General features: G+C 35.9%; 1 protein-coding gene across 3 annotated transcripts in view; it reads right to left on the bottom strand.

Annotated features, from left to right (window-relative positions):
* Positions 1-20,405, bottom strand: part of PARD3B (par-3 family cell polarity regulator beta) — a 950,721-nt gene that overhangs the window by 131,587 nt on the left and 798,729 nt on the right. The gene's annotated exons all lie outside the window — the stretch shown is intronic.

Here is a 20,405-nt window from a genome sequence, read left to right as displayed (position 1 = left end):
TGACAAACGTTAATGAAAAAAATCACAAATAAAAATTACAATGCATTATCTACTAAAACTCCATGCTCTTGGAATGAGAAATTGTTAATGTTCATTAAAAATGTTTTCCAATACTGTGGGAGTGAAAATGGGAAAAATAGCAGACCATTTTCTAAATCATAATGTGAATTGAGGTACAGCACGTCTGAATTCATTAGACACATAGCGTAGGTGATACATCGGTAGTGATGAGCCTTGTTTTAGTTATATAATACCTGTAAAAATTACTGAAGCTAGTTTTGACTGAGAATTCATATGCACGTGTTAACAAAAAACACTAAAACATTAAGACTATAATTAGAAACAGAAATGTAGTGATTGTCAAAAGAACTTATAATCAAACATACACATAAATAATTTGAGTCTCAGCAAACTTGACATTTTGTAATCCTGTTAGCAATTCAGTTTTTAATCCAAGTAAGTACTTAAAAAACAAGCATATCATGACTCTGCAATTTCTGAAACTCTAGTCCAAGAGAATGACAATAATTTATTCTCCTTGAAGGCCTTTCAGACTGAAAGGAATCATGAGAGCTTTCCAAAGAATAATGTATAAAAGCCACTGATAAATCCATTCTGTAATTTCTTCACTGATTCAATTCATTTAACAAAAATGCACTGGGTACCTACTATGTGCTAAGTACTGGGATGTAGATATCCAAGGTAAGTCTTGCCCACAAAAAGGTACAGTTTCATTAAGCAAATGTGGCAGTTACCCACAAAGTTTCGTTTTGATTTTTGTATTTTCCCTTTGGGAAATGCCCCCTGAGCATTTTTCTTTGAGTTCAGGAATTAATGGTGATTGTTAAGGTGCTGAAAGAAGAAAGACACCCTAAACTAATGATTCACCCAGTCTGGAATCCAGGCCAGCAGCATCACCATCACCCGGCAGCTTGTTAAACATGCAAATTTTAGGGCCCATCCCAGAACTACTAAGTCTGAAACTCTGTGGATGGAGCCCAGATCTGTAATTTAATAAGCCCTCCAGATAATTTTGAAGCAAGTTCAAGTTTGAGAACCATTACCTCAGACCATTAAAGGTTGGCTTTTAACTGCAGAATCATACATTTATCAGATTAATAAGGAATCTCAGAGCTCTGAGAATGAGTGAAGGGATGGGAATTGGGTGAGATCTCTGGAAGCTAGGAGGTAGACGTCCCTGGACAGATTGAGAATAATGGGCACTTTGAGATGTGATGCTAAAGAAAATAGGGAACCTTCACTACATTGCGATCTGTGATATGGCATAACTTTTGGTCCAATGGGAGATACTTTGCAGACTGATTAACAGAGGCAACCACTAAGCCTCTGTTCTTTGTTCTTGAGACTTTTAAACTGAAGTTAAGCATGCCTAAGCCTTTTGGTACTATAATATGCTGAATTTCTATAATGTTTAGATCTAGTTCTGTCTCTCTTTCTTGGCATTTCTTAGTCTTCACTCTCATAAGTGCCCAGATAAACCAATTCATAAGATACTTCCCAGCTTTCACCACCACTAGCCTCCCTGCCAGGAGCAAAAGACTGGAACAAAGCTGCAGTGATGGAAACTATGGCAGAAAACAGGCAATGAGAGAAAAGACTGAAGTTGAGCACCACCAGATTAGTTATTTATGATGGAAGAACACTGAGACATGAGCTATGAGAGAAGGAAACAATCCTGCCTTCCCACCTGCTGAAGATGATCACTGAAATGGTGACGATGGCCCACAGGGTTTCTCAGTGACAGCAGAGTAGTGAGAAGTAGCCTTTAGAAATGTTACTGATGTAAAGTTCATGACACCAACACTCAAGAGCATGACAATGACTGCTGCTCTATGGGCCTCAACAAGAAAGACCTAAAGCACTGAAACCCAGCTTCCAGACATCTGAATCCAAGACTGGATTAAGGCAATGCGGACCTACCTAATTGCCTGTCAGAAAGCAAAAACAAATCCTCTCCGGAGAAAGATAACATCAGCCTGAGATTATTTCAAGCAGTATGTCTAGCATTTGATCAACTCATACCAGGAGATAGGAACAAATGCTTGAAAACCAAGTGGAAAATTAAACAATACAAATCGACCCATAGTTAATACAGATATTCACATTATTAGACATGCTTCTTAAAATAACTGTAATTAACGTAGTCAAGAAGAAAGATGATACGATGAAGAATTTCATCAGAGAAGTAGAATCTCTGGGTAAAACAAACAAATGAACACTCAAAATTACAGTAACTAAAATTAAGAGCTAAACAGAGGGGTTTATTAGAAGGTTGGACAGAGCAGAAGGCAAGATTATGAAACTAAAAGGGCATTCAAAAATAACCAAACTGAAGCACAGAGAAAAAACACAGAAGCACAGAACAGAGGGCAAGGAACATGTACAAAAGGGTCTAATATTTTTGTGTTGTTGGAGTCGCGGAAGGAAAAGAGAGAATGAAAATGGGACAGAAAAATATTTGAAGAGACATCAGCTGAGAATTTTCTAAAATTGATGGACATTACACCACAGATTTAAGAAGCTCTACAAATACTAGCATAATTTAAACACGACACATACACACATATACACACCCCATAGTAAAACTGTAAAAACCAAAGAGAGAAAAAATTTTTAGAGCAGTCAAAGAAAAAAGGATATATTATTTTGAAAGGACTAACAGGAGTATTACAACAGATTTTGTTGAAAACACTGAAATCTAGAAAATAGTAATAATGGAATGATATCTTTAAAATGTTAAAAGGAAAAAAAACCCTGGGAACTACACACCCAAAGAAAATATACTTAAAAAAACAAAAAAAGATGAAATAAAAAAAATTTAAAACAAATTAAAATTGAGAGGATTTGCCATATTACAAGAAATACCACAGGAAGTTATAAATAGAAAAAGAAATAATATCCCAGATGGAATCAAAGATATTCACAAAGAAATAAAGAAAATAAAAATACTTAAAATAAATGAGTAGTTACCATATAGAACAATTACAGTGTATTGTAAGGTTCAAAACATACAGATTTAAAATGAAAAAATAGCCTAAACATAGTGGGGGTTAAATGTAGTTAAAGTGTTTCAAGTTCCATGCATTGTTTAGGAAATGATAAAAGTACTAATTTATCTTGGACTACAATAAATCAAAAATGTATGCTATTACCTGAGTACTAAAGGTACTAACTGAGTAAAAGAATGTATAACAAACGTATAGAGAGGGCAAAAAATGAATCACACAAACTGCTCGATTAATAACCTTTAAAAAGGCAAGAAAAAAGAAGGAAAAATATAGAACAGGTAGAATAAGTAGAAATGGAGAGTAACACAGAAATCTAAATCAAACTATATCTGCAGTATCAATAAGTGTAAACATACTCTTACAATGAAAATACAGACATTGTCTGAGTGGATATGAAAACAAAACAAAACCTAACTATGTGCCTATCAAAAGATACATTTTAAACATAAGGGTCCAGAAATATTGAAAGTAAGAGGATAAAAAATATGTACTAAGAAAAATTAACAAAAGAAAGATGGTACAGCTATAGCGTAGGCTTTAAGGCAGTAGTCGTTACTAGAAATAAGGGCAGTGAGTCATAATGATAACAGGATTAGTCCTCCTGGAATACACGACAATCCAAAATTTGTACGAGCCTAATAACACGCTTCAAAATGCATAAAGCAAAAATTGACAAGACTAAAAGGAGAAACAGATAAGTCCACAATTACAGAAGGCTATATTAACTTTAAAAGTAAAAAAACAAAAACAAAAAAACCTACAGAGTACGTTCTCCATCCACTAACTAGAAAACAACAACACTAATATAACTAGAAAAGATAATATAACAAACTAATATAACAAAACTAATATAACAAACTAATATAACAAAACAAACTAATATAACAAAAAGATAATAGGAAAACATTTCAACAGCTGGAAACTAAACAACACACTTTCAAATAATCCATGAGTCAAAGAGGAAGTTTCAATGTAAATAAAGAAATACAGTGAACTGAATGAGAATAAAAATGCAGCCTATTAGAATTTGTAAAACACAACTAAAGCAGTGCTGAGAGGGAAACTTATAGCATTAAATGGTTATATTAGAAGAGAAACTCAAATGAAAAATCTAAATTCCTACTTGAAGAAACTAGAAAAAAGAGAGGGAAATAAAACAACAAAGTAAACAGAAGGAAGAAAGTAATAAACAGCAGAAATCAATAAAATTTGAAACAGGAAAACAACAGAGTAAATTAATAAAACAAAATAGCTGGTGATAGCTATATAGATGACATAGAATCATACACTTGAAACCTATGTAATTTTACTAACCATTGTCACCCCAATAAATTTGATTAAAAAAAACAAAAACAAAAAAACAGCTGGTCCTTTGAAAAGATCAGTGAAATTAACAATCCTTCAATAAGATTGACAAAGAAAAAAGTGGGAAGACACAAATTGCATGTATCAGGAATGAAACAGAGGATATTACTATAGATTCTGTAGTTCAGTAAGGGAATAGTCTATCAATAGAATAATAAGGGACTACAACAAACAATTCCAGTCACATAAATTTGACAACTTAGATGAAAAGGATCAACTCCTAGAAAACTAAAAACTACCACAGCTCATATAATATGACATAATTTGAATAGCCTTATATTATTAAGGACATTAAATTCATAATTAAAAATGCCCCCAAAAAGAAATCTCTAGGCCCAGATGGTTTTGATGGAGAATTCTACCAAATATTTAAAATTACATCATTTCTATACAATTCCTTCCAGAAAAAGAAGAGGAGGTAATACTTCCCTACCCATTCAATGAAGCCAGTATTATCCTGATACCAAACTCAAGGAAAGTACAACAAAACAAAACAAACCGACATCTGTCACGAACATAGATGCAAAAGTTCTTATCAAAATTACTAGCACATAACATTAAGTAATACATGAAAAGAATAATATAACATGATCAAATGGATTTTATTTCAGGATGCGATGCTGGTTCAATATTTGAAAATCAGTAAACATAACTCAACAGCCCAGGGAAGAAAAGTCACCAGATCATATCAATTGAAGCAGAAAAAGCATTTGACAAATTTCAACACCCATTTATGACAAAAACCCTCAGAAAACGAGGAATTAAGGAGAATTTCCTCAACTTGATAAAGATGTCTACAAAACACCTATAGGTAACATTGTACTCCATGGTGAAAGACGGAATTCTCTCCCCTAGGTAGGATTAGGAACAAGTCAAGAATGTCCATTTTCACATAAAATCAGCCTCAGCAAATTTAAGAAGATTGAAATCATACCAAGCATATTCTCTGATCACAAGGCTTTGAAATTGGATATCAACCTCAAAAAGAAAGCAGGAAAAACCACAAATACATGGAGATTAAACAACATACTTTTAAAGAACGACTGGGTCAAAGAAGAAATTAGAGGAGAGATCAAAAGATACATAGAAACAAATGACAATGAAAATACATCCTACCAAAATTTTTGGGATGTAGCGAAAGCAGTTTTAAGAGGGAAATTTATATCATTACAGGCCTATCTCAAGAAACAAGAAAAATCCCAAATAAATAACCTCATGTTACACCGTAAAGAACTAGAAAAAGAAGAACAAGTGAAACCCAAGGTCAGCAGAAGAAAGGAAATAACAAAAATCAGAGGAGAACTAAATGAAACAGAGAACAAAAAGAATAGAAAAAATTAATGTGACAAAGAGCTGGTTCTTTGAAAAGATTAACAAAATTGACAAACCCTTGGCTAGACTCACTAAGATAAAAAGACAGAAGACACTAATTAACAAAATCAGAAATTAAAAAGGGGAAGTTATCACGGATACCACAGAAATACAAAGGATCATCCAAGAATACTATGAAGGACTATATGCCACCAAATTCAATAACCTAGAAGAAATGGACAAGTTCTTAGAAACATACAGCCTTCCAAGGCTGAACCATGAAGAACTGGAAAATCTGAACAGACTGATCACCAGTAACGAAATTGAATCAGTCATCCAAAACCTTCCAAAAGCAAAAGTCCAGGACCAGATGGCTTCACTAGTAAATTCTACCAAACCTTCAAAGAGGATCTAATACCAATCCTGCTCAAACTCTTCCAAAAAATTGAAGAAGAGACAGTACTCCCTAACTCATTTTATGAGGCCAACATTACCCTGATACCAAAACCTGGTAAGGACAGCACAAAAAAAGAAAACTACAGACCAATATGTCTGATGAATAAGAATGCAAAAATCCTAAATAAAATTCTAGCAAATCGAATACAACAATGCATTAAAAAGATTATTCATCACGACCTAGTGGGGTTCATTCACGGGGCACAAGGATGGTTCAACATCCGCAAATCCATCAATGTGATATATCACATAAACAAAATAAAGGACAAAAATCATATGATTATATCAATTGATGTAGAAAAAGCATTTGACAAGATACAACATCCATTTATGATTAAAACACTTAATAAAATAGGTATAGAAGGAAAATACCTTAACATAATAAAGGCCATATATGACAAGCGCTCAGCTGATCTCATAATTAATGGTGAAAAACTGAAGCCCTTTGCTCTACATTCAGGAACACGACAGGGCTGTCCCCTATCACCTCTGCTTTTCAACATAGTGTTGGAAGTCCTTGCAAGAGCAATCAGGCAAGAGAAAGAAATAGAAGGCATCCAAATTGGGAATGAAGAAGTTAAATTATCACTCTTTGCAGATGACATGATGCTATATATAGAAAACCCTAAAGACTCCACCTAAAAGCTATTAGAAACAATCAACGAATACAGTAAAGTTGCTGGATACAAAATCAACGTACAAAGTCCATTGCATTCCTATATACTAACAATGAAATCTCAGAAAAAGAAATTCAAAAAACAATTCCTTTTGCAATTGAAGCAAAAGGAATAAAACACCTAGGAATAAATTCAACCAAGGATGTGAGGACCTATATGCTGAAAACTATAAGACATTTTGGAAAGAAATTGAAGAAGACACAAAGAAATGGAAAGACATTCCGCGCTCATGGATTGGAAGAATCAACATAGTTAAAATGGCCATATTACCCAAAGCAATATACAGATTTAATGCAATCCCCATCAAAATCCCAATGGCATTTTTTAAAGAAATAGAACAAAAAATCATCAGATTTGTTTGGAACCACAAAAGACCCCGAATAGCCAAAGCAATCTTAAGAAAAAAGAGCAATACTGGAGGTATCACACTCCCTGACTTTAGCTTGTACTACAGGGCTACAGTAATCAAAACAGCATGGTATTGGCAGAAAAACAGACACATAGACCAATGGAATAGAATTGAGAACCCAGAAATAAAACCACATAAATATGGACAGATAATTTTTGACAAAGAAGCTAACTACATACAATGGAGGAAAGACAGCCTCTTCAATAAATGGTGCTTGGAGAATTGGAAAGCCACGTGCAAAAGAATGAAACTGGACTGCTATCTGTCACCATGTACCAAAATCAATTCAAAATGGATCAAAGACTTAAGCATAAGACCTGACACAATAAACCGCATAGAAGAAAACACAGGTACTAAACTTATGGACCTTGGGTTCAAAGAGCATTTTATGAATTTGACTCCAAAGGCAATGGAAGTAAAAGCTAAAATAAATGAATGGGACTATATGAAACTTAAAAGCTTCTGCACAGCAAAAGAAACCATTGACAAAATAAAGAGGCCACCAACTGAATGGGAGAAGATTTTTGCAAACAGTGCCTCTGATAAGGGGCTAATATCCAAAATATACAAGGAACGCATGCGACTCAACAACAACAAAAAAACAACCCAACTGAAAAATGGGCAGAGGACCTGAAGAGACATTTTTCCAAAGAGGACATACAAATGGCAAATAGACATATGAAGAAATGCTCAATATAACTAATCATCAGAGAAATGCAAATCAAAACCACAATGAGATATCACCTCACCCCAGTCAGAATGGCTATCATCAACAAGACAAATAGTAACAAGTGTTGGAGAGCCTGTGGAGAAAAAGGAACCCTCATACACTGTCGGTGGGAATGCAGACTGGTGCAGCCATTATGGAAGGCAGTGTGGAGCTTTCTCAAAAAATTACAAATAGAATTACCATATGACCCAGCAATCCCTCTCCTGGGTATCTACCTAAAAAATCTGAAAACATTTATACATAAAGACACGTGTGCTCCAATGTTCATTGCAGCTTTGTTTATGGTGGCCAAGACATGGAAACAACCAAAATATCCTTCAATAGATGAATGGATAAAGAAGTTGTGGTATATATACACAATGGAATACTATTCGGCGGTAAGAAAAGATGATATAGATACATTTGTGACAATATGGATGGATCTTGAGAGTATGATGCTAAGCGAAATAAGTCAGACAGAAAAAGCAGAGAACCATGTGATTTCACTGGTATGTGGTATATAAACCAAAAACAACAAAAGAACAAGACAAACAAATGAGAAACAAAAACTCATAGACACAGACAATAGTTTAGTGGTTACCAGAGGGGGGGGGGAAAAGAATGTCCATTTTCATCATTGCTGTTCAACAAAATATTGGAAGTTCTTCGCAGTGAAATGAGACAAGGAAAAAAAATAAAGATAGGAACTTATGGAGAGGAAAGAAAGAAAAATTATGTTTGTACAGAAATCTGTAGGTGATAATTCAGAGCAGCTCTATTTCTAATAGTCCCATGCTGGAAACAACCAAAATGTCCCTCAATAAGTAAATGATTAAACAAATTGTGGTGCATCATTATCGTGGAATACTACTCAGTCATAAAAGGGAATGAACTATTGATACCCACAATAAATTGGCTGAATTGCAAGGGCATTATAGTGTGTGAAAAAGGTCACATAAGTGCCCATTTAAGTGAATCCATTTATGTAGTATTCTAGAAATGGCAGAATTATAGAAATGGGAAAGAGATGAATGCTTGCCAGGGGCAGGGGACGGTAGAAGGAAGGGTAACTATAAAGAGTTAGGAGGGATATCTTGGTGGTGAAGATTAGTTCTGTGTCTTGATTGCAGCAGTCGTTACACATGTGCTACAACGGATAGAACTATACACATACATTGAACCAATGCCAAATTCCTGGTTTTCATATTGTATTATAATTATGTGAGACGTAACCACTGGAAAAAACTGGGTGATGAATACAAGGGTTATTTCTGTACTATAATCGCAACTTCCTTTGACTTTACAAAAATTTCAAAATAGTTAAAAAATAATTATAAATACATACAGAGGGTGCCAAAAAATGTATATACATTTTAAGAAAGGAAAAGAAACTATAAAATTGTAATACTCATTATATACCTATAAGAAAAGATGAATACAAGTCACGTTTGACTTCTGCAATTACAAGAGTTGCTCACAGGCGTCCAGACATTTCTGATTACGGTGAACTACTGCTTGAGCAACGTTGATCAGAGTGCTTACTTGTATGCATATTTTTTGGCACCCCCAGTATAAATGTGGCTATATATAACTATTAATATAAGCATCTGGTTATGAAAACCAAACACATGAGGTCATGTTGGCGAGAACTGTCCATCCAAACTGAAAAAAAAAAAAAAAATCTAAACGAAGACATAACGTTTTGGAATTCTCCACCTAACTTCAATTGACTCCTAGGGGATCAGTAGTAATATTAATGGCAGAATGGTGCAAATGCCTAGATATCAGCATATATAATATTAAACTTAAATGGTGCTTATTAACTGCCAGATGCTGTTTTTTTGTTGTTGTTGTTTTTTGCTTACATGTATAAACTCAATTAAATTGTTGTAATAACAGTCTTATCGATACTATGATTCTGCTCATTTTACAGATGAGGGAACTAAGCCGGAGAAAAGGTAATTTTAATCAGTAGACCAAGTGGTATAAGGATAGCCAGTAGAGCTTTGCTCTGAGGATGGGCATGGCATGGGCCCAGGCCACCTCCTGACCTTGACATACAAAATCCACTATGTCTGCACTGAAGAGAATATCCCTCCTCGTCTTGTGCTCAGAGGTCTTGGTAATTTGAAAAGTCAGAGGCTGAGTAATGGCCAAGTTTGAGAGAATCCAGAGTACTTGCTCAGGATTGATGGAAAGTCTGTGCAAAGCAGTGGCTATTGAATTCTACGTCTGTATGGGTTCATATCAATCCTCAGTCAGCTCTTCAGGGAGGGGTAGTGCACAGCATACAAATATTAACACACATCTTTAAGTCATTGGATATGTATGAGGACTAACATTAAAACTATGTTTTATTGCTCCTTCTCATTCCACTGATTATTTATTGTTTGAAAAGATAAATACAGGAAAGCAACTGAGCCAACCATGGCCTATTCTTGATTACACACTGCATTAAATATAGAAATTATAAAGAGGGCACTTTGGAATCTGTCTTTAACATTGGCAAAGATCGTGTAATGAAAAGGTATGTGGCTTATCCTAATAGATTAATGGAAACCACAGTTCACAAGAGGCCTGGAATAAGCGTGGTAGAACAAAACAAATCTAGAAGTACTACACAGAAGTAGGTCAAAGCCAATATTTGTATCTCCATAGCCTTGAGTAGGGTGCTTTGCACATAATAGGCATCTAATATTTTTAATAGAATGAATGAATAAATGAATGAATGAATGTGGGAGAGAGGAAGGGAGAGATAGCAGGCAGGTGAGGAACAATATCATGGTCTTTGCACATGCTTATTGGTTTCCAACATTTTTTACTACAATCTGCAGTGAGAAATGCATTTTGCTTTATAACCCAGTACTCAGCTGCATACATACCTGTATAAATATGGGCAGGTACATTTTATATACATATATAACTTTACATACATAAAGAAACTATGAAATAATTTTTACACTTACTATAATCTATCCAATGATCTTTTCTACCCTAGTTTCTTTTAAAAAAAAAAAATGCTGGTTGATTCCACCAGATTGAATTCAAGTTATACTTACACACTACAACCTACAGTCTGAGAAACTGGAAGCTCACGCATGGGTTTTGAAGTGAGATCTGGGTTGGAATCCTGGCTCTGCCAACTTACTACCTGTGTTACCATAGGCGTGTTTCTTAATTTCTGAGCCACCAGTTTCTTATTTGTGAAATACATATCTACTCTACAGGATTTTTGTTATCTCTCTAAAGCATAAATCTCAACATGACATCTCCATTTCAAAGGTTCCCTGTTGCTCTTGTGCTTTATCTTTGATTATATGACGTTTAACAATATGGCCTGTGCTGACCTTCATCTTTTTCCTCCAGGGGCTCTAATTTACATACAACATTCCACCTCTTCTGCAGTTCCTGAAATGCACCATGTCTTCTCTTTGGGCCTTTGTGCACGCTCTTCTTCCCACTTGATTAATTTCTCCTTGTGCTTTAGGCCATAATATAAATTCTCTCAAGGAGCCTGCTCTGACTCCATCCACCACCACCATCATCAGATCTGCATTCAGTTCTCCTCTCTTGTGCTCCTAGAACATCTTTGGCTTACCCTTATCATAGCATATCGCCATTGCTATTCCAAAATATTAGCTGCATCCCTCCAGGAGGCAGAAAACCCTATACTCTGTCCTATTCTCTCTGTTATTAATATGTCTAAAAAAAAATCTGTACCCTCCCTCCCATCATCTTAGTAAATGGGATAAGTTAGATGACTATATCCTAAGGATCAGGTCAATTGTTTGAAAAACAGTCAAGTCCATGCTTAAATGACAGCTTTAAGAAATCAGAGAAACCCTTTGGCAAGCATTCCTCACACATGCTCACTTATTCCCAGTGACTGAGGATGGCAGCAGGTGGAGGTCTTGGAAATGGATGGTCACTGAGTACCAACCCTCCTTCCCTAGCTCATGTATAATAAAAGAGAAGGTTGTCTACATTTGTCACCCCTGGAAGCTGACAACTTAGGCAGACATAAGTCTAGCATAGTCCCCAGAGTAGGGCTCTCAGAAGATGAAAAAAAAAAAATTAATGAGAACATCAAGTTTTAAAGAGAGGGGATGGAGGAAAGTAGAGTTAATGGTATATCAGTTACTATTAGCACTTATCTGGTCATAGAGATTCTTTCATTAAGAGATTTCTCATTATTGTTTAAAAGTCACTTAAAATCGATGGTAATATATGTTCTAAGGGAAAAAAAATCTGATTGCTTTGTTCAACTGATGAATTCAAACTCTCTATGGAAATGGCATTTATCACTGGGATTCCCAAATTGAAATGAGATCACTTTGGTTCTGTTTGTAGAAACTAAAAAACACATCTCTAAGTTATCTATTGTATTCACTGTTCAAGTTCCTACACACAGCCTGTGAGTCAGAAGTGAGAGCAGAACTAAAAAAAGGAAAAAAACAAAACAAAACTAAGTAAAACTAACAGGAAAAATCACTAGAGAAAGAAACTGGGGACAAACCCCAATAGAGGTATGAGTTGTGCATGACAAAGCCGTCGCTCAAAGAAATGCCAAATCTCTGAAATCAAAAAATGAGATATCGATTATCCTGCACTGCCCAATAGCACAAGATATGTTCGCACCCAGCTGTTCACACCTGACTACGAAGCTTTCCTGTTAACACTTTTTCTATCTTTCATCACTCTTGACTTAGGATTTCCCAAAACATACCTTTTCAGTGGTCATGAAAACTAAGAATGTATGTCCCCCACTTGTTTTTCTTAAGTGACATTAGAAGTTCATCAGACTAAAATATTTCTGTCTCAGCTATAAAAGAGGCTCAACATAATGATAGCCTCCCACAGGGAGTTAACAAGAATATATTTGGACAGAGTGCTATGTAGCATTAATCTATAACTTTTGCATTATTAAAGGGAAGTTAAAAAAAAAAAAAAAGGGAGAGAAATTACCTAGAAGTAATCTGTGGTGGAATCCATAGAATCCATAGAGTGACTCTCAAAAAGTCACTTGCAATTCCTTTCTCCCTTGTCTTTATGTACTAGAAAGATGAAATAATGTTTCTCAGTACACTCTTACAACTGGCAAAGACAGTTAAATATGGTGTTTGCCAGTTGGAAGTTGTTGAGATCTTCTGGGAAATCTTTTCGAAGGGATAAACCTGACTGACACATTCCATTGGCCAGTTGCCCCTTTGTACTTGGAAAATGGACATGAAGCCAAGAGCTGCAATAGCCACTTAGAATCATGATGCAACATGAGGAAGAGGCCTAACCACTGGGGAAAGCAAAGGAGAAAAATGGAAAGAGGCCATTTTATGAAGTGGAGGCCATCTAAATTCCTTAAAGCGTGAGATAAATATATCAGTTGGGTGTTCCATTGTTTACAGTGAAACAAGATCTGACTTGACACATTGTTGTTACTGACAGCTCTTCTGGGGCCCATAGAAATTCAGCGGGTCCATTCTATGAACCACTGTGGAGCCCAACTCCAAACCAAATGGACATTCACATGACATGACAGGAAGAAAGTGTTAGTTCTGATGACAAGCTTAGGGACATCTTATAAGTTATGGTTTCTAACAAGAATTGACAAAGTAGATAAGAATATAATAACTCTGCTCTTCACTTAGGCACATTATATGACTGATCTAAAAGAATCTGAGCTAGTTTTCTTGCCTTTTATTCCTTTCCTTTCTCTTCTGTTTCTACATTTTGTTTCTGATGATTGAAATATACCAGCAGGAGTTTGGGCTAGAATTAAGAATTAACCATTAACCATGTATCCATGGAACAGATGGAAACTAACAGGTTCCTACACCCATGACTTTAAGGGTCAACAGCTAGATATAATCAATAACTTTTCTAAATAGTTATATTTAGTTCAGTAACCTTATTACTACATAGCCCAATAATATATAATATAGTCCAACAATACTTAGTGGAATAACCTTCCTAAATACTTATAGTCAACATTTATTGAATCAGGTATTGAGATAATTTTATTTAATACATGAGCAATCCGTAAGAAATAGGGTATACTTTTGTCCCCATTTTGCAGTGAGAAAACTGAGGCTTTGACAAATTAATACACTTGAACCAAAATTCTAGAAAGAATTAGCCTCAGGTTTTTCCCAAATTGAATGCATAGTCATGATTTTTATAAATATTTATATAAAAAATATATAAATATGTATATATAAACATTTACATATATATTTATATATAATATATATTTATATTATATAAATTTGTATTATATTTATACTATATAAATAATATATAGTATATAAAATATATTTATATATATTTATCTATACATATATAAATATATATATAAATGTTTATATTCTAATGGAATACATTATAGTATAATTATTTGTTTATGTGACAGTGTTAACTCTTAGACTGAGTTCCTTGAGGGTAAGCATAGTTTTCAAACTTCTTTGTATAACCTATGAAATATAATAGATACTCAATAAAAGTTTCTTAAAATTTTGGTGACTATCTGCTGGGGAATCAAGGCTGCTTAACTGAGGTATTGAGGAGCTGTGCCATTTGCCACTTTAATTTCATAGCTGTGGTGAATCAGTCAATAAGTAAGTATATAGTAAGCAGATATTAAGGGCCTAGAATTACACTGGACCACAGAAAATCTTATTTTGCATAAATAAGCCTAAGTGGACACATCGTTTATGAATTCTGAGAAGAGGAAAAAGTTATCTCTAGGACCAAGAGCAAGTAATTCCCTTTCTTGTTGGGGTCACTAGACTGGTAAATTGGGATTCTCGCAAACATAATGTACCTTAATATCAGTAATATATTTGACATAGTGTTCATGGATGACTGAAGAATGCACACTAGATAACAGTAGATGGGATTAATAGTTAACTGAACATCCCAAAGAGTGTTGATTAATGGAGGTCTTGAGTGATGAGTTGCGGGGATTGTACTTGACTTTGATCAAGGATCTTATCAAATGACGTCTCATCAATGACGTAGATGAGTCCACAATGATGAAATATAAGGGTGGTATAAAGCTAGGAAGGATAGCTGATACATTGGAGGACAAAAATGGAATACTTTAAAATATCTTTATTGGCTACAACAATGGGCTAAACCTAATAAGCAAATATTTAACCTGGATAAAGAGAATACCTGATATTTAAAAAAATCATTGTATAAATGATTGCATTTTGCACAGTGCATTGGAGAATCTGACTTGATAGCAACTCAAGTAAAAAGAAAATAGAGGTTTTAGTTAAAAAGTGCAATCTAAGCCAATAACCGCAGCTGGTGTAAAAGTTAAGGCCACATTAATAAATTTAAAGGGTTAAGACCAAGCAGCAATCAGTCCTGCTGATTGCTATGCTTTTATGACCATATCTGAAACACCGTGTGCAGTTCTCCATAACATGTTCAACAAAGAGCAACCATAAATTCTACAAATCAACAGACTTGAGTGTAATCAGAGTATGACTATCAAAAAGGCTACAGGTATGGATTATAATGTAAGTGACTACGATGGCTAGAAGAGTTTATACTGAAGAAACGATTACATTTCTTAATGTGATATCCACGTTTTCTTCATCCTTGTAAGGCCAGCTCTGAGCACAGAGCCGGGCACATGTCTGACATTCAATAAATGTTTGCTAATGAAGATGGTCACCACAGCCAATTGAAATAGCTGAAGGTCTATTAATGAGGTTTAGCTACTGTGTCCAGGCAGATCGATCCAGGATCTATGGTAAATGGTACATGGTGACAGGATTTGGGTGGATACAAAGTGGGCATTTCTATATCAATTAGAGTGATTTGGAAGACAAAAAAGACACCTCATGAATTCCTGACACTGGAAGTATGCTAATATGGGTCAAGTGACATCCTGTGAAGGATTTTATGGAGAAAATGCCTCTGCATAATGGGATGTGAGACTCCACCACCTAAGGTCCCATTCGGTTCTAAGATTGCATCAAATCATTAATTAATTAACTATTGTAAACAGACTGCTCTAGGAGCTGACGAGATAACAGTTAGCAAAAGCAGGCAAGGTTCCTACCCCCATGGAGCCTGGAGTTGAGACCCATAGCCGCCAAAATGGGCTGTGTGCACCTCATTTGAAGGGAGGAAGAAAATATCAGAACTATTACTTATAATCTCATTCTGTTATTCATTTCTATATTTGGTATATGTGTTATAATGCATGTAATATCTTAGTAAGGTAAGTAAGTGTATATTACTTGAAATCGAATACATATATTTTGGGGAGTTAACACCCAAAAACACTGTTTTACGGATATGAGGTGTGATCAAACAATCTGTAATAAAGAATGTCAAGTAATCATGTGAACTAATGACAACTGCAACTGCATCAAATGCTACATCTTCTATTCCCCCTACTTGGGACTATTCTAAACTCATCCAAACATAAGGCTTTAATGTTCGTATACTGTGGGAGCCCTTTAAATGCTGGGGTTGCAGTGGGAGACTAACATAATTATAAACACTAAGCAGTTGTCAGGCTTTGGGGACAGCACTTAATCCACGTTATGCTCATATCCTGGAAAAACCGGCACTGTGAGAATCCAGTCCTCTGATTCTGTCAGAGTGGTAAGGATTTTTCAAACTACCATCATTGACAGATGAGTCCTTTATAAGCCAGTTTTTCTTAGAAAGGCTGAAGGTTCAGGGCCAACCCTTGAGAAGCAAGGAGATAAGAGGCAGAAGTTGCCTCTACTAGGAAATCACTGCGGGCTATACATATATGATATGTTCCTGTGATAGAGATAGATGGAAAACTAGAGGTTTGTTTTATGCAGTGATACCAAAAAAGTGCAAAATGTAAAATTGTATTTAACTATCCTAACATATGAAGCTGTTATTATAATCCACTTTTTGCAGATAAGGAGGTGAGGATAGACTGCCTAGGCCATTTAGCAGCCAGTTGAATTCCAGGATTTATGTCTCACATTAAAATCCTCAATGATCCCTTCCCTCCCTCACCCCAGTCCCACCTCTCAGGATGGAGTCCAAACTCCTGATGGAGTCTGCCATCTGTCTTTTGCCCAGCTCTCTGACCCTTCCATTTTCTCTCTTGCCATTTACTCCTCTCACTCAGCTTTCCCTTTTATTGAGCTTCTTGTAGTTGCTCTCTCACCATGTTTCCTCTCACCTCCACGCTGCTCTCTGTGCCTCCAGTGACGCCGTGCTCCCCACATAGGAGCACTTCTCACACTGTGCTCTCATGGTGTGTTTACATTTCGTAGCCTCCACTGGACTGTAAGCTTGGGAAGATGCCCATCTTCTTCCTTGTTTCCTTATGACCTCCATACTGAATTCAGGGCCTGGCACTTAGTATGACACTCAATAAATATTTGTTGAATTATATGCATGACAATGAGAAATGGCATCTTGGAAAAGTTAATTTACTAAAGGTCATGCAGTAGTATCTGGAGGAGAACTGGACCCAGCTCAGCCTCATTGCAAAGCTCATGATTTAACCTGCTATTAGCATGTTGGGAGCCCAACTGGATGCCATTCTATATATATACATATCTCTATATAATATGTCACATTTTCATGCTGCAATGAAAATAGGAGTGCATACGTCTTTTCAAATTAGTATTTTTGTGTTCTGCAGATAAATACCCAGAAGTGAAGTTGCTGGATCATATAGCAGTCAGAACCCTTCTTAACACAGGTTTCTGGACAGCTACTACAAATCAATACATGTGAAAATAAGACGGAACCTATTCATTCACAGTCTGGCTCTAACCTGCTTTCCAGCCTCATTTCCCATCACTTTCTTTCCCATCCACACTATGTTTTAGATGCTTCTGAGCTTCCTTAATATGTAATGCTCTTTTAGGCCACTTCACCCTGGTACATGCTAATCACTCCATAAGGAAAACAATTTTTCTATTGGATCTGGTCAGTTCTTGCTAATCCTTCCAGAGCCAGTTCAAATATTGTTTCCTTTTGAAGACCTTTCTGAACAGCAGAGTTAGAAATGAAAAGCTTCTTTTTCTTCTATTTACAGTATATTGCAATGATCTATTTCCACACGAGTTGGCCCTCTTCTAACTAGAACATGATTTTCTCTGGACTGAGACCATCTCTTAATCATCTTTGTATCACCCCTAGAGCTTAACTAGAATACACTGGAAGAGAGACTGAACAGATGACAAAAATAAATGACATGCATCTAATTGTACATATAGTAGTAGGTTTAGAACTCATGGTGTCCTATGACACGTTGCTATATATGTTATATATGTTAGGGACACTCTGACAGCAATTCTCATCTTAGACTCACTGGTCCCAGGCATATCAGGAAAGTTCAGAATTTCACTGATGAAGGAGAGCAATCGTAACAACCATGATGGTGATAATTGATAACGTTACTGAATGCTCATCATGTGTCCAGACAAAAACTGCTGGCTGTAAGACTTAGAAAACAAAGAGCAGAGCAATCTTTAAATATGATCAAAGATAAAAGCAAAATAAATATAATTCTGAGAATAAAGAGTCACACTTTGATCTGTTATCCAAAAGTATGACACCTGTCTGAAACTCCACTGGAAGAGTTTTAGATCACTTATTAATACAAAGAGGTCAGAGCCAAAGGAAAGACTATTGCTTATGCAACTGTCTGTGCTGGGCTGTAAACTACATATTTTTTTCCTGATATCATTCCATAGTGGCTCTAGTTAAGATTATCCTAAGAAATTTCTTTCCTGGTTAAAGCTACATGGGTGAAAATTAGCTTCCGGATAGCGTCTCCTAGTGTTCCAAAGAATGACCATAAGATCTGGAAAGAAAATAAGCATTAGGTGACAAAAATCTGGGCAATGATAAGTGCTGATTGTTGTATGTTCCTCTTAGAGATGTACAGTGCATATTAGCAGCCTGGGGATAAGAAAACCACGGTAAGGAAAACTGTTCAGTGTGGATTAACCCAGAATCCTCCATGGCGTATTTGACCAGTGAACGTTTTTTTAATAGAATGCTTCATATTTATTTTCTTGGAATTAGAATTGAGAAATATTGGCTTTGGAAGTTCCTAGAAACAGTTCCACACTGGAGTCTAACAGCGGGCACATGCAGAGGGGATTGCTATGAAGACCTATCTGGTTTAGAGAAAGTAAGATTTGCTAGGATCTGAGCCAGAAGAGACTCATGCTTGGTATTATCATTTATGTGATAAAAATTCAACCCTATATAAAGGCTTGGAAGAAAAGGACCAACTCTTAATCACTTGTTTGAATTAAGAATTTAGTAATTACGGCTGTCTCACACAGTCATAGAAATTTATACTTTCATTTTATCCCAAAGAAAAACTTGACCATCTTTCTTTAATACTATCAACCTGGAAGCTTGACAGTAAGGATTAAAAATTGCTCCTTCCTTCCCTCTTGGTTATTGGAAAGGCTCTGAAAGGTAATCAGTCTTGTGAAGCTACACTTTACAGTCTGCATAAAAATGCCATGATTTCCCTTCCTTTCCCCAACCTAATTGAAAGTGCATAATATCACCCAGCTGGGGAAATGTAAACGGTAAACATATGCAATATATCATGCTATCACACAAAAGCTGGTTACTAATAGGAACTTGGTGGTTGTCAGGACCAAAAGGAATCTGGAAAACAAGTCTTTTTTCCATCTAGAATGAGAGCTCTTTGTGCCGGCCACCCTTCTTCCCTTACCTTCTCCCTCCAGACTTCAAGCTATAACCAGATTAAACCAAGGTCAGTCACTCATTCCTTGCCTGTGTAATTCCAAGGGTCACCTAACAATGTATATTGACTAACACTCTCTTGTATCAGCCTTTCAAGAGGTGAGGCATTTCACCTTTGGCAGGGTGTGGGGTTGGAATCATCTTGTTCCTACCTATTTCAGTTGCACTGACAGATGGTCCTGTCATCTTTTTCCTTAGCTGCAACACCTAAAGTTCCTTGGCTTTGTCACCTCTTATCTTTCTCTACTTCATCAAACTCCTGTTGTGAAGATTATCTCCTTTTCTACCACAGATTATCCATGAATATCTGTACAAGATCACATTTTCCTTGAGTATAAAATCCCACTCTTACTTTTCGAAGTCCTCTGTACCTCTGCAGCTATCTGTAATTCCACTTCAGTTATGCCTACTTAGAAATCATCATTCTATCCTCTGACTCCTCACCTCCAAACGTCACGCCATCTTCTTAAATAAGACTTTCGCAGTAGGGCTTTTAGGAGAAAGGACAATATCCCTTCAAAGTTTTCACCATTAGTTCTCTTTCACGACATTCCTTCAAAAATTGCTCCCTGTTGTACCATGAACTCCACTTCTACTACTCATTCATGCCACCTTATAACTGGCTATTATTTTATTTTTGATAGCTAATACCTTACAGGTAGGTCAAAGCATAAAACTTGTCAAGGGTACTGCGTCATTTC

This window comes from Rhinolophus sinicus, chromosome 17 (assembly GCF_057876585.1).
Source record: "Rhinolophus sinicus isolate RSI-liver-muscle chromosome 17, RSI-T2T, whole genome shotgun sequence".
NCBI classification, from domain to species: domain Eukaryota; kingdom Metazoa; phylum Chordata; class Mammalia; order Chiroptera; family Rhinolophidae; genus Rhinolophus; species Rhinolophus sinicus.
The sequence above is the reverse complement of the archived record's forward strand: the minus strand, read 5'-3'. Positions and strand labels throughout refer to the sequence as shown.